The following is a 15,257-nucleotide window of genomic DNA, read 5'->3' as shown; positions in this document are numbered from 1 at the left end:
AGCTTGTAAGCCCACATAATTTAGAAATAGACGTTATCATTCCAGCACAGGAAATATTACATTTTTAATATCTTAAAATGTCCTTGCAATGAGACTGCCATAAACAAGATTAAAAATAATCAATTGGGAGAATAGATTTGCCAGATATTTAATAGAAAAATAATATATATGTACAGAATATATAAAGACTGTGTACAATTAATAAGAAAAAATGATCCAGCAGAAAAATGAGTTAAGATGAACAGATGAATCAAAGAAGTAGAAAAGCAATTGCCCTTAAGCATTTAAAATAATGTATGGTTCAACTGGCATTAAGAAAATAAAATATATAGTTAAATAAGATATTAATTTTTATTTTGTCTAATTTAAAGGTTAACAAAATCAAGTAGTGGTGAAAGTGTAGAGAGTTAAGAATTGACCTGTTGTAGGATATATATTAATATTCCCTTTGGGGCAGAGATTTATGAAAATCTACCCCAATTTAAATAAGTGCTCATTCAACAATTCTGTTTATAGGAAGGACAAATACCCACATATATGCATGCGATTTATGGACATAGTTAAATGAACAGTTAAATAGTAACCATATTACATAATATTCATTGCACACCAACTAAATGCTGGGAACCATGCCAAGGTATTTATCTATTTATATAACCCTCAAAAATCAAGTTATGAAGTACAACTACTATTTTGCAGATGAAGAAACTGAGAGATAGGTTAATATATTTGGTTTACATCATATAGGTAATATATGTTGAAACTATGGTTCCAAATTAAACTAACATTTATACCATGAAATGTTATGGAGAAGCCAGGAGAAATCATGGCTGGTTTACATGTATTAGTAATAAAAAAGAGCTTGAAAACATGGTGTTAAAGAGGAAAAAAGCAATTTGTGGGAAAAATATATTCAGTATAATCTCATTTAACACATTGAGTATATATATGTATTCATATGTATATATATAATATCAATAGATACATTCACAAATATATAACATATATATGTAAAAGCTTAAAATACTTGAATATAATTCAAACTAATAAGTTATCTCTAAAACATTCACTAGACCAGGAACTTGTTTAAAGTTAACTTTACTTTTACTCTATATATTTTTAAGCCTTCTTTCTCAACAAGAATGTATTCAAATACAGCGTCTGTAAAATGCCATATTAAAATATAAAGCTAAAAAATAAAGAATCCTTTGAAATTTTATTATTTCTGTAATAAAAGCCTAAATATGAGATCTGTAGGATTAAAGGTAAAATCTTCAAGATTTTTAATTCAGATTGCTAAGGCATTTAACTACATCCTCCAGAGGTTGGTTGAAGTCCTACATTAAGAAAAAAAAAGTTAATAAAATAAATAATAAAAGGAAATACACTTGAAATAAATGCTGCAAATTGTAAGGGAAAGCAAAACCAGACACTGGAACCAATGCACATTCTGTGATTTTAAATAGGGCTCTGGGAAGTGATAAGTATCCAATGACTCTTCAGCTTTTACCCTGGCATCAATGATACCTGAGGATCTGAATACCTTCATCAGATTTCCCAGCTACATTTACCCAAGAAATGTATACGACAACACTTACCAGACCCAAGATGGGTGAGAATCTAGTTGCAGACAGTGTAGCAGACCAAATCCCTCACTGTTGAGATCAAGGAGTGATTTACGAGTATTGATAGAACCCAGGTGCTCTGGAAGGTAAAAAACACGGCTAAGGGACCGAAGGACAGTGAGTTGGTCACCACCCTGTGAAGGTCACATATGAAAGCTGAAGTGCCCCTACGGCTGCTGGTTTTCCTTCACAGAGATTATCCACCAACTCTGTCTTAGTCCTTGTGATTTTGAGCATTGCAAGTGAGACACTGGAAGCTCTGTCTGGAAGTCACTAGAACTCCAAACCGCTGTTCCTCTTCATGTGCTACTGTTCTCGGTCCTCTCTCTTTAAAGCTGAATTAACTTGGTGTTGAATGAAATTGTCAATCCTGACCTAGGCCCATGCTGACACAATAAACTAACCAAAACAAATATGAAGTAAAAATGTGAAAACTTTGAGAAAAAAACATATCCACAAGGAATCGTTTACTTATTTAAAATTCAAATTTCAATATAGCTTTTTCTTATTTTTCCAAACTTTCCAAAAATTCTGCTTGCTTCTACCTACTTGTGCATATGCAGTTGCTGAGAACCACAGACTAGCTAAGACACTTGGTCTTTATTATAATGAAATTAGACAAAGACAATCACATTTTTAAAAAAAATTCAGTATGTTTTCCACAAATAAATCAAAATAATTGAAATAACATTAAAAGAGAAACAGATTTCTCTTTGCAACAAATTACTGAAATTTTGAAATTTAAGATTTATTTCTGTAGCATACATAACAGTTCATTTTGGCATCCTTATTTGTCATTAAAACCAAAAAGTGAGTGAAAAATTTGTATAAAAACTCACTGAGAATTTTGAGTACTTGAACTCACCAAATACTTTTTGACTAATTTTTAAGCTAGTGTTGACTATTCCTGCATTCAGGTCTTGGTCAAACACATTTCTGTAGGAAGTGTTGTGCATTTGTCTATACACTCAGCCAAAGTGACTCAAGAGCTGATGCTGACACATGAGAATTGGCATTGCTGAATTTAAGTACCTCAATTTTCTGAGTTCCCTGGCATTCTTGCATTGAACTCTTTTCACTGCTTAAAGTAGCCAGGTTCTCCTCTTCTTCACTCTTGTTCTTCCTGACCCCCCAACATCCTTTGCAAACAAGGATTATAGTAACACACTGTAAATGGGAAAGTGAGTTGGTCTTAAGCTTGGACAAGAAATAAATTATTTTAGAGATAGAAAATGATAGTAAATGACACACAACCCCTCCTGTGAACATGATGGGAGATAGAGTTGTGCCTTGTCCTTTACTACAAATCTTCAAATACTGTTGTCTTCAAGAGTGACGATATAATCATGAGTCCAGCTGACACAATGAATGTAATTCTACTTCTCAGGCAAAGTGTACAGCGTACCCCTTTGTCAGAATCCATGTAGGTCAGCAGTAAACATCAATTCTTTTCCCCAGAGATCCTCAAAAATAAAAATAAAGCTTCAGACGTCCTTGGAAGAGAAAGATTTAGTGAGAAATTTTTCTGGTAACTATTGCAACTCATATAAATACCTTTATTTTATATCCTCAATTTTGTGTTATACTTTTGACAAAAAGATGTTTTAAAAAAAGTAAAACAAAACCTCACAAAAGTGTGATAGTAAAATGAGAAACTTTGTTTAAATCCTGAGGGTAAAGTTAAAAAGAGAATCATCTCTGACAGAATAAGAAAGTAAGAGAATTATTGATGAAAGAAATGAAAAACTATGAGTGTGCTGGTTTGAAAGGATATATGCCCCCTAAGAAAAGCCATGTTTTGATATAAATCCCATTTCTTAAATGTAGAATAGTCTCTATCCAATGCTGTGTATTTGGGACTGTGATGGGATCATCTCCCTGGTTGATGAGATTTAGTTAAGAACGGTTGTTAAACTGGATTAAGGGATGACATGTCTCCACCCATCTGAGTGGGTCTTGATTAGTTTCTGAAGTCCTATAAAAGAGGAAACATTTTGGAGAATGAGAGATTCAGAGAGAGTGACACCACGAAGCAGAGAGTCCTTCAGCCAGCGATCTTTGGAGATGAAGAAGGAAGATGCCTCCCGGGGAGCTTCATGAAACAGGAAGCCAGGAGAGAAATCTAGCAGATGACGCTGTGTTCGCCATGTGCCCTTCCAGCTGAGAGAGAAGCCCTGACTGTGTTCGCCACGTGCCTTCTCACTTGAGAGAGAAACCCTGAACTTCATCGGCCTTCTTGAACCAAGGTATCTTTCCCTAGATGCCTTTGATTGGACATTTCTTTAGACTTGTTTTAATCGGGACATTTTCTAGGCCTTAGAACTGTAAACTTGCAACTTATTAAATTCCCCTTGTTAAAAGCCATTCCGTTTCTGGTATATTGTATTCCAGCAGCTAGCAAACTAGAACAATGAGAGAAAACATTTTTCAGAATGATTGAGAAAGGAAAATCCTAAGGAAAAGTTGAAGACTAGTACAAAGTTAAGAACAGAAGAGTTTATAAATAAAAACTCATTGCATAATAAAATAAATAATAAAGACGAGGGGAAGAGTAAAAACAATCTTTTCACTGAAGACAGTTGCATTATATAAAGATGCTAGAATTTTGCCAGGTGAACACTAAGATGGTATAAAATAATGACACCATAAACAGGAACACAGCGGGGAAATGTTGAGTTCATATAAAATATGCACATATTAAAAACCACATATTTAGGAAAATGTTTAAAATATAAGTGACATGGATGCATATTTTTTATGTTTAATAAAACAGTAAAAATGGACATTCTAAAAGTGGAAAGCTATTTTTTTTCAGATCTGATACTTACATATGCTGTTTGATCAGTGTTTATGCCCTTGAATTCTTACTTAGGCCAAATATAAATAAGGAAAACAAAGTTCAAAGTCTTCACAACTGGGATGGGCTTTCCTTCAAATAATTTCTAGCTGGAGATGACACGACTTTGTACAGTCTGGGGGCAGCTGCTCTCAGGGTATGAACCAAGCCCATTTGCAAAGAAGAGAAATAATGTACCGCAATAAAATGAATTTGAAAGGCCAATCAAAATATTTTAGATTAATAATAACTTTAAAAAGTTAAATAACGGAATAGACATATGACACCTAAAAAAGTTTGAAAATGCATTTCAGACAGACATTGCTGCTCAGCCACAGATAACTGTCTCCGTATCAATGGGGAATTGTAAAATCATGATAGTGAAAAGCTCTAAGAACAATTTTCACCTAAGCAGGGAACCCGTGTCACAGCCATGTCCTCAGTCTTGTTACTGCATTTATCAAGATGGAAAACACTGAGAAGGGGAAAACTTCTGGCAATGTAATCACAAAGTGAGATTGAGGCATGTTAAATTTAAGATGACTTTGGGACATCCTAGTGGAAATGCTGACTTTGAAGTAAAATACATAAGTCTGGAATTCAAAGGAGGGGCCATGGAGTCATTAACATATAGATACTATTTAAAGGCTGACAAAGACAATTTAAAATATGAGTATAGAAGAGAAAAGCAGAGACCTGAGCCCTAATTTCTGGAGATTTCAACATTCAGAGGTCTAAAAGTAGAGAAAGATGAGATAAAAATATGTAAAATTGGGAGGAAAATTGGGAGGCTACTGACATGTTGACTATCATGCTAAAAAAATCCTTGAGCACCTTTCATTTTATACTTACAGAATGGATTATAAATAGATGGAAGTGTTTCTGTTCAATCACTCTTATCAGAAATATTTTTTTGCCTACTACACAGTTTTCCTTATCCCTTATAGTCTTTGCATAGTCTGCTTTCCACTTTTGCCTGAGGCCGCTCTTGATATCATGTTGAATTTATGGATTTAAATTGTGAACAATTTTCAGTGATTTTTATGCTGTATATGTAACCTTCTCACTTTATGAAACTGAGTTTCCAAGTTCTGAAGACTAAAGGAAACTAAATAAATAAGCATTTTTTTTCTCTTCTTTCCTTTGCTTTTTAACACAATGCATTCCATGATTTACCGTTTTTGTCAAATGTTTTTGGCATTTAAAAAATTTAATAGATTGAATACTATTGTTTACCAATAAACGTTTGAGCAACAGGTTTTTCTACTCTTTCCATTCTTCCATGGTAAATGCCTTCTTGAATTTCAATTGGGGTATAATAACTATGGGAGTATTGAGTAACTTCCAATGCTTTAATATTATTGCTTATTTTATTGTTTTAAATGAACATAGTGTGGAAAGGAAGGAATCTAAACAAGTCAATTCCTTTTGTATTCTGTTAGCCGAATAAAGTTTAAATTGGTATTAATGAATCACAGGAGGCACTTTTTAAAAATACTTTCATAAAGTAAAATTAGTGTAGAATAAATTGCCAATACACATACAGAGTAAACAATTTGATAAGTTTTGACAAATACATACATCTGAGAAATTTCCACCACACCATTTCTCCCAGTCCAAAGATTTTCAAGTGCCACTTTGCAACCCAGTCTTCTTCTCAACATCATCAATGACAACCACTGATCTGTTTTCTGTTATTATATATTAAAATGCATATTTCAGAAATGTATACAAATATAATACTTTCCTCTTGCCCTGCTGCTTTCTCTTGGCATAAGGATTTTGAGAACCATCTATGTTTTGCTTTTGTTATGTGGCTCAGTTGAATGTATCAAAAGTTCCTTTTAATCGTTGAATAGCATACTATTATTTATCCACCACCTTTTATGGACATTTGGGTTGTTTCCATGTTTTGAACACTAAAAATAAAGCTATAAGCATTAATGTAACAAAGTTTTGCAGGAATATATACTTTCATTTCTCCTGAATAGTTACCTACAAGTAGAAAGAGTAAAAAGTAGTTGAATGTTTAACAGCTTAAGAAATTGCTGAACTATTTTCTAAGGCGGTTGTGCTATATTTTACATTCTCACAAGCAGGACAGAAGTAGCTCTCAATTCCTCACCAAAATTTATATTGTTAGTTTTTGTTTTGGTTTTCTTCTTGATGTTGTTTTCTGATTATTATCTCACCCATTCTAAAGTGTATCTAGTACTATCACATGGTGGCTTTAATCTGCATTTTCTTGACAACTAATGATAATGAAAATCTTATGAGCTTATTCATCATACACGTCATACTTCTTTTGTATAGTTTTCACTTTTGCACATTTCATAACTGAATTTTATTATTGGATTATAAGAATTATTTATATTATGTTTACAAATTCATTGTCTGATATATGTTTTGTTTATATTTCTCCAGTATATGCCTGTGGTTTTTCATTTTTAACAATGTCTTTTAAACACCAAACTCTGTTTTAATTAATTTTTATAAAGCCCAATTTATTGATTTTTAAAAGATGATTTGTGCTTTTTTGTGTGCGTTATATCTAAGAAATCTTTGTCTACTCCAAGGACACAAAATCATTCTCCTACTTTTCTTCTTCAAATTAAGGTTTTAATTTTAATCCTACAATCCACCTCAAGTTAATTTTTGGCTATGTTGTGAGCTAAGGGTTTATATTCATATCTTAGCACTTTTGTCAAAAAATGGACAATATACTCTGTGTAACTAAATCCTGACTCTCTTTTTTGTTTCAATAATGTATAATATCCACGTGTCAGCAGTACCAATCCATTTTGATCACTGTGGCTTTATATAAAGTTTGAAATTCGTCCAGGTAATATCCTCAAATTTGCTCTAACTTAAAAAATTGCTTTAAGATTATTCTAGGTCTTTTATATTTCCACATACATTTAGAATCAGTTTATAAATTTCTACAGTAAACTTAGCTATGATTTTGAAAGAGATTATATTGAACTCTGCAGATCACTTAGGGGAAGAACTGCCTTCTTAAAAATACTGATAACTCCTATCATGAACATGGCATGTATCATTTATTTATTTTTAATTTTTTTAACAAATATATAATATAAAATTCCCATGTTGACCATTTTAAATATGCAATTCAATGATGTTAATTACATACTCAATGCATGTTAACATCATCGCCATCCATTACCAAAGCTTTCATCACTCCAAACAGAAATTCTGCACGCATTAAGTAGTAACCCTCCTTTCCTCCCTTTCTCCCTCCCTCCAGGTACCACCAATGCTACCAGTTGAGTAATACAAGCCAGGCACAAAAGGAAACGCAGCATATGATTCCATTCATATGAAATCTGGAATAAGAGAGTTCATACTTGTCTGTTTTTAACTTCTCTAAGAAATGCTTTATAATTTTCAGTTCAGAGGTATTAAATTTATTTTTTTAGTTTTTCCTGAGCTTTTTGTATTAGATCACATATACACACAGATAGGTAGATAGATGATAAATAGATAAGATTTAATTTCCCAATTCTTTGCCACTATCGTGTAAAAATTAAACAGATTTTTTTCATATATAATTTATATCTTGGCCTTCACTAAAATCATACAGTTCTAGTAGTATTTTTTTTCTAGTAGTTGTTGTAATGGCTCCCTGGGATTTTCTATACAAGTAATTTTCTCATTTGCAATTAAGCAAATTTTTATTCCTTCCATTCCAATCTTTCTTCATTTTATTACTTTTCTTTATTTTAATGCAATGGCTATGACCTCCAAATGATAAGGAATACAAGCAGTGAAAGCAGAATTTTTGCCTTGTTCCTTTTCATGGGGAGAAATGACTCAGTCTTTCACCATTAAGTATGATATTAGTGGTAATTTTTCATAAATCATCTTTATCAGCTTGATGAAGTATACTGCAACCCATTGTTTTCTAAGAGTTTTATCATGAATAGGTGTAAAATTATTTTTCTTCATCTGTTAAAATGATCTTAGTAATTTCATATCATTTCTCTCCTTCTTAAATATTGTCATTACACTGATAAATTTTCAAACACTATACAACACCTTGAATTCCTGGAAGTAATTTCATCTGCCATGTGTATTTTTCTTATTATACTGTTGACTTCTATTTGTTTTGCTAATATTTCATAAAGATATTGCATCTATGAATTATTCATGAAGGATATTGGTCTCTAATTTCCTTTTCCTCTTTCTCTTCATCTTCCCTTCTCCTTCTCCTCTTTATCTTTCCTTTCTTCTTTCTTCTCTCATCCTTTTTTCTTTATTTTTGTAATGTCTTTGTCAGGTTTTAGAATTAGAGTTGTGCAGAAAAACAGTTTTTCTAGTGCTCTATTCTCTCCCTTTCCCTCTCAGTTTTTGTAAATTTGGTATTGTTTCTTACTTAAATTTTTGTAATAATACACCAGTGAAATAATCTGAATCTAGAATTTTCCTTTTGGAAGATTATCAGTAATAGATTCAATATCTTTAAAAGATATACAGAAGTTGTGACTTTTTGGGTTTGTTTGCATTGCATTTTTTCATGAAATTTGTCCATTTTACATTCTACTTAAGCTGTTGAATTTGTTGACACAATATTTTCGTGGTATTCTCCTATCCATTTAATCTCTGTAGAATTTTGTGATGAGAACTCTTTTTTATATATTTATTTGATAATGCCTTATTTTACTACTCTCTTTTTTCTCTTGATCATTCTAGATAGGAATTTGTTAATTTTGATGATCTTTTCAAAGAACAACTTCTGGGCTTTATTATTATTAAAAATAATTTTTAAATTTCTCTATGATCAGTCTGCTTTTGATGCTGTTGATTTCTATTTCTAGTTATTTTGCTATTACTTCACTTTTTTCTAGCTTCTTGAGAGAAACTTTGGGTCATTAATGTTTAAACTTTCTTATTTTCAAATATTGACAATTAATTAAGCTTCCCTTTTAATACAGTGGATTTTCTTTATTATTCAATTAGAAATATTTTCTAAATTCCCTTGCGAATGACAGTTTGACCCATGAATTATTTAAAAATGTGTATCTTAATTTCCAGGTGTTGATGTTTTCTGAGATACCTTAATTTGATTGATCAGATAGTTCTTTTGTGGTGAAAAATATATACATATACTCTCAATTATTTTGATCCTTTAGTATTCATTGAGAGTTGTTCTATGACTCAGCATATGGTTCTTATAGGCGACTCTCCCATGAGAACTTGAAAAGTGTTCGTCTACCCAGGGGTACTAGATCCAGATGGTTGGCAATGTTGTTCAGTTCTTCTATGGCTTCACTGATTTTCATCTATTCATTCTAAGAATTACTGACAGGGGAGTCCTAAAATCTGCTTATAATTGTTGTGGAGGTATTTATTCCTCCCTTTACAATGGTCAAGTTTTCTTTATCAGGACCCGGTTAGTCAGTACGTTTAGGTGCAGGTAGCAGGGGAGCAGTGGTAAACAAAGGGTGTGTGGACCTGGGATCTTCATTCAGGGGTCACTCATAGATGTAGGATTGGTTAAAAAAAAAAAAAGGTGTTCACCTTCCTCTCAACTTCATTTTCCACAATTTGTAAAATTTGGAGACTACTGCCTGCCTCCTGGGCTAGGAAGAGCATTAAATGAGAAAGCACACATAGATACTAAGCATGGACAATTCAAGAGAATTTTAAATCTTCATCTTTCCTGGTCTTCACAGTCTTGGCAACTGCTGATGTCGCACTAACCCATCTGTGCTGGTTTCAATCTGTTGTGTATCCCAGAAAAGCCAAGTTCTTTAATCATCATTCAGTATTGCTGGGTGAGAACTTTTTGATTGTTTCCATGGAGATGTGACCCACCCACTTGTGATTAGATGGTGTCCATGGAGCTGTGTCTCCACCCATTCAAGGTGGGGTTGCTTACTGGAGCCCTTTGAGAGAGAACCATTTTGGAAAAAGCTTTAGAGCCCACAGAACAAACAGAGCTTACAGAAGAGACAGAGCCCTGGGAAGCCGTTGAAGTTTCTTGGAGAGAAAGCGAGCAGACGTTGCCATGTGTCTTTCCACCTGATAGAAAAACCCTGAACCTCATTGGCCTTCTTGAAACAAGTTATCTTTCCCTGGATGTCTTAATTTGGGCATTTGCATAGCCTTGCCTTAATTTGGGCATTTTCACAGCCTTAGAACTATAAATTTGCAACTTAATAAATTCCCCTTTGATTGAGAAAACTTTTTGCATTGAAAGGGGGAAGAGAGAAATGAGACAAAATCAAGTGTCATTGGCTGAGAGATTTCAGAGTTGAGAGGTTATCCTGGAAGTTATTCTTACACATTATACAGATGTCCTCTTTTTTAGTTTAAGGTGTATTAGAGAGGCTAGAGAGAAGTGCCCGAAACTGTAGAGGTGTGTTCCAGAAGCTATGTTTTTTGAAGATGATTGTATAATGATATAGCTTTTGCAATGTGACTGTGTGATTGTGAAATCTTGTGTCTGATGCTTCTTTTATCTGAAGTATAGACAGATGAGTAAAAAATATGGATTAAAAACAAATAAATAATAGGGAGGACAAATGTTAAAAAATAAAATAAATAAATTCACCTTTTTAAAAGCCAAATATATAGATAGATAGATATCTTACTGTAGAAAATTATTGCCTCCTTTAATATTACATTGTTTATATATATTGCATGTACATGCGATTCAAATTTCAGCAATATTATACTTTTGTTTTAAGATTTCACATATAAAGAACTTAAGAGAAAAAAATAATCTGCTTTTATCATATATTTACCATTTCTGAAGCTCTTTCTTCATTCTTTCAGACCTATATTTCTCTCTTGTATCATTTACCTTGTTAGTATAATATTGTTTAGAATTTCTTGTACAGTACAGCTGCTGCTGACAAATTGTCATAATTTTCATTTATCTAAAAATGTCTTTATTTTACCTTCTGTTTGAAGCCTATTTTCTTGGGATACAGAGTTGTCACTTCACCTATTTTTTTTTTTTCCTTTTAGCACTTCAAAGAGATATTTCCACCATCTTCTGGCTCTCCTGGTTTCCAGTGAAATAATCTGCAATCCTTTGAAAATTTATTCCCTTCTACACATTCTTTTCTTCTATGTGCTTTCAAGTTTTATTTCTTTGTCCTTGATTTCAGTAGCTTCTTGATTATGTGTTCAGGTGTGGTTTAATTTGAATTTATCCTGAGCTTCTTGAATTTATAAATTTATATATTTCACCAAATTTGACATATTTTGCCATTAATTATTCAAACACATTATTTCTGTTCTACTTCTCAAACTCCAAATATATACATATATGGAATTTTAATGTTGTGTACAGGTCCCTGAAAGTTTTTAATTAATATTTCCACTTTTGTTCAGATTGAATAATTTCTGTTCACTTAACTTTTTTTTGTATGCTGTATGGTGGGGTCACATTTCATTATTTTTCTATGTGAATATCCCATTACTACAGCACCGTTTGTTGAACTTTTCAGTTTTTTTGTTTGTTTACTTTGCTTGTTTATTTGTTTGTTTTAGGAAGTGCACGGACTAGGATTTGAACCCAGGTCTCCTGCACGGCAGGTGAGAATTCCACCACTGAACTACCCTTGCAGCCCTTGTTGATTTATGTTTATATCCACTAACTGGGTTTGTTGTCATCGCCATTCTGCTATTGAGGTCATCAAGTGATTTTTCAATTGTGACATGAAATATTTCAGTTCAAATTTTTTTCTTTTTTTTGCAAAAAATATGGAATGCTTCATAAATTTGCATGTCATCCTTGCACAGGGGCCATGCTAATCTTCTCTGTATCGTTCCAATTTTAGTATATGTGCTGCCGAAGTGAGTACCAGATCAATTTTTTTTTTATTTTTATTTAGTTCTTTTTTAGCTTCTATTTCTTTGCAAATGATATGTGCTATCTTTACATCCATTTAAATTCTGTTTTTTTATAGCTCATGGATAGTTATAATCATAATGTTAATATTGTTGTCTATTAGCTCCAACATCTTGGCTATCTTATATTTTTTATCTGTTGTTATTTTATAATGGATCACATTTTCCTCATTCCTTGTATGTTGAATAAATCTGTATTTTATCCTGAACACAAGAAAGTTATGTTTTGTAGATTCTGGTTTCTGAAGACTGCCAATGTTTTATTTTAGTGTCACCAAAGTTAGTCTTAGACCGTAAGTTCTGTCTCAAATTCTATGAACATAGTTGAAGTCTTATTTCAGTTTCTGAGCCTTTGTTATGCTAGTTCATGTGTATTGTATGTATGTGTGGTTCAGTGGTTAGTCTGAAGCTTTTGTGTCACCAAATTTTTGCTCTGTTGGATTATGTTCACTCCACACATGGAAGATTTAGGGCGTAGGCTGAGAAATAAGTGGGTGGCTCATCTCCTAGTTCAAAATTCAAAACCTTTGTTGCACTGTTGGTACTTTCCCATTTGTCCCTTGTATGCATGGCTTTGGGCCAAGTCTAAGATTTTCGTGGTTTCATGCTTACCATTGGGGTAGTCTCCTTTTTTCTCTCCCCTCTTGGAATCTCCTTCAGTGTCTCCCAGGCCCAATGGACTGAAACATGGCAGGACGTCCATCAGAGTCTTAGTCACACATGCCTGTGTTGCTCCATGACTGGGGAGCACCCTTGGATAAAGTTGTAAGAAGAAAAGAAAAAAATTGGAAAACTCATGCCTGAATGAGGCGTTTCCTCAAGCTTTACTTCTTATCTACAATGTTTAGGTGGCTTAGTTTTCAGAATCTACATGTAGTTTTTATGAATATTGTCTAAAGTTTACAGTTTCAATGAGCAAAATGGATGGGTACAGAAAGTGTTTATAACCATAGTGAAACTAGAACTACTGAGGTAATCTCAAGATACCAAGAATATGCTCTCACCCAAATTCAATGCATTATCCTTTATGTGTTCAAAGTTAACTAAACTGAAAAACATGCATGTGCAGTTGGGAGAAGTTGTTGAAAAAGGGTAAGAATATTCTGATTAATCCCTAGAAATATCTATTTCTTAATTGTAACTTTGTTACTAATATTGCACTTCATCTTTAGATTCAGAGAAAATATTTTTATTCTCTATCCCTATCTGCTCTTCTCTCTGGTTTCTCCACCACCTTGGAGTCTCAGTCATTTTCTCAATGTCATAATTATGAGGAGTTCTACTACAAACTATTTCTCAGACATTATTTTTTTTGTCAACTCCCAGATTGACTCCATCTTCTTCCAAGGATATGATCTGCTTAGATCCTCCTATTTGAAGTTTACTTAGAAATCAAGTCTACTCTTCTCCATCCCAAATCTCCTTGTCCCATTATTTATCATTATTATCTTAATTTTTCATAGACATTTCAGACAAAATCTAAGACTAACAATCAAAAATCCATGTTAACTCACTTATTCCAATGGCGGAAAACTAGAGCCCACTTAGTTTTTTCATTCATGTATTTAGCTCCTATTTATTGACATCATAACTGTTTTCATGTCCTATACTTGGTGCTACAAATACAAAAGGGGAGCATGATCAGATGGGACAAAAAAGTTATATTTAAGGTATTTTTGAAATAGTCAAATGACAATGTCAAGTAGGAAGAAAGATAAATATAATTCCATACCATAGCTGATGCTGATTAGACAGAAAATAAAATTCCTGAATATATCTACAAATATGATAAGAGATGTTTCAGAATCATATAGGATGTATTCAAAAACAGGTAATTACCTGCTTAATGTTGGGCACATCTTCTGCTTAATCCAAGATTTGCGTTACTAAATGACCATACCCTGTTTCTTTACAATAAAAATTGTCTTAACACAGTCTTCTAGGAAATTTGTGACCAATGATACTATTTCAGCAAAATAAAAGGACCAATAGAGAAATTTAAGATTAAGTCAGAATCAGGGGAAAGAAAGGTACAAAATGAAGGATCTGAGTGCCAAAATCTGGATTATGAAGGAATCTTAGAATTTAATATTCAAAACCAGAATCAAAGCCCAGAAGAGGTTAGAATAGGGTGTCAAACATCAAAAAATGTATCAATATCTGAAATAAATGGCTGTTCTCAACCTGCCTTGCAGGGTAACAGCTGTGCGCATAGCCCAGATTTAGTAAAAGGTTCTTAGATTTTAAAATGTGGACTTCACAGGTTAATGTTATCCAAGTAATTTTGCCTTTAAATTCTTCCTTTATTCAATTACTTAAAAGCTAACTGAAATCTAAGTGTTCTACTTACCACAAATATTACAAAATCATAGAAAGAATTAAAAAAGAAAAAAACTTTTCAGTTTACTGTGTATACCGGTACATAAGGAACTAGGGCTACTGTTGGCCAAAAAACAGTACGATAAGTGGCTACTTCCTTTCATGAAATATTTTTTTTCCTTTATTTTCCCACAGTGTGCCTTCAATGGAATTAATCTAGGCCATTCTATTGCCTTTTATGCCACCCAGCTCTCTACAGAGTTGATTTCAAAAGAATCAAAAAGTCATGACCCCCACCAACTTTCTGAGGTATGCAGTTCAGAACATATGACCCCTCTTATTTTTCATCCACTGCTCCTGTCTTTATTTGTGGGTTAATAATTTTAAGAGTAGCTGCTGCTTGTAGGTAAGTGTGATGTTCCTGGTAGATTTTGCTCAGTACAACTCAGACAATCTGGGGTATTTTAATCCTTTCTCATTGGTCAGTCTGTTCAATCACTTAATTCCTCATGATGATTTTTCTATGACATTTCTAGGATTGGAATGTCTATAATAAATATATTCAAGCTGGTGGGTTCATGGCAAATCCAGTGAAG

General features: G+C 33.0%; 1 non-coding gene across 1 annotated transcript; it reads right to left on the bottom strand.

The window, feature by feature from the left end:
- Nucleotides 1-12,189: 12,189 nt before the first annotated feature.
- On the bottom strand, nucleotides 12,190-12,296 carry LOC143689124 (U6 spliceosomal RNA). The gene has a single exon (XR_013178591.1). It is a non-coding gene; the product is annotated as a U6 spliceosomal RNA (small nuclear RNA).
- Between the last annotated feature and the right edge of the window lie 2,961 nt (nucleotides 12,297-15,257).

Source organism: Tamandua tetradactyla, chromosome 6 (genome assembly GCF_023851605.1).
Source record: "Tamandua tetradactyla isolate mTamTet1 chromosome 6, mTamTet1.pri, whole genome shotgun sequence".
In the NCBI taxonomy this organism is placed as follows: Eukaryota; Metazoa; Chordata; class Mammalia; order Pilosa; family Myrmecophagidae; genus Tamandua; species Tamandua tetradactyla.
This window is presented reverse-complemented; position numbering and strand designations above follow the sequence as displayed.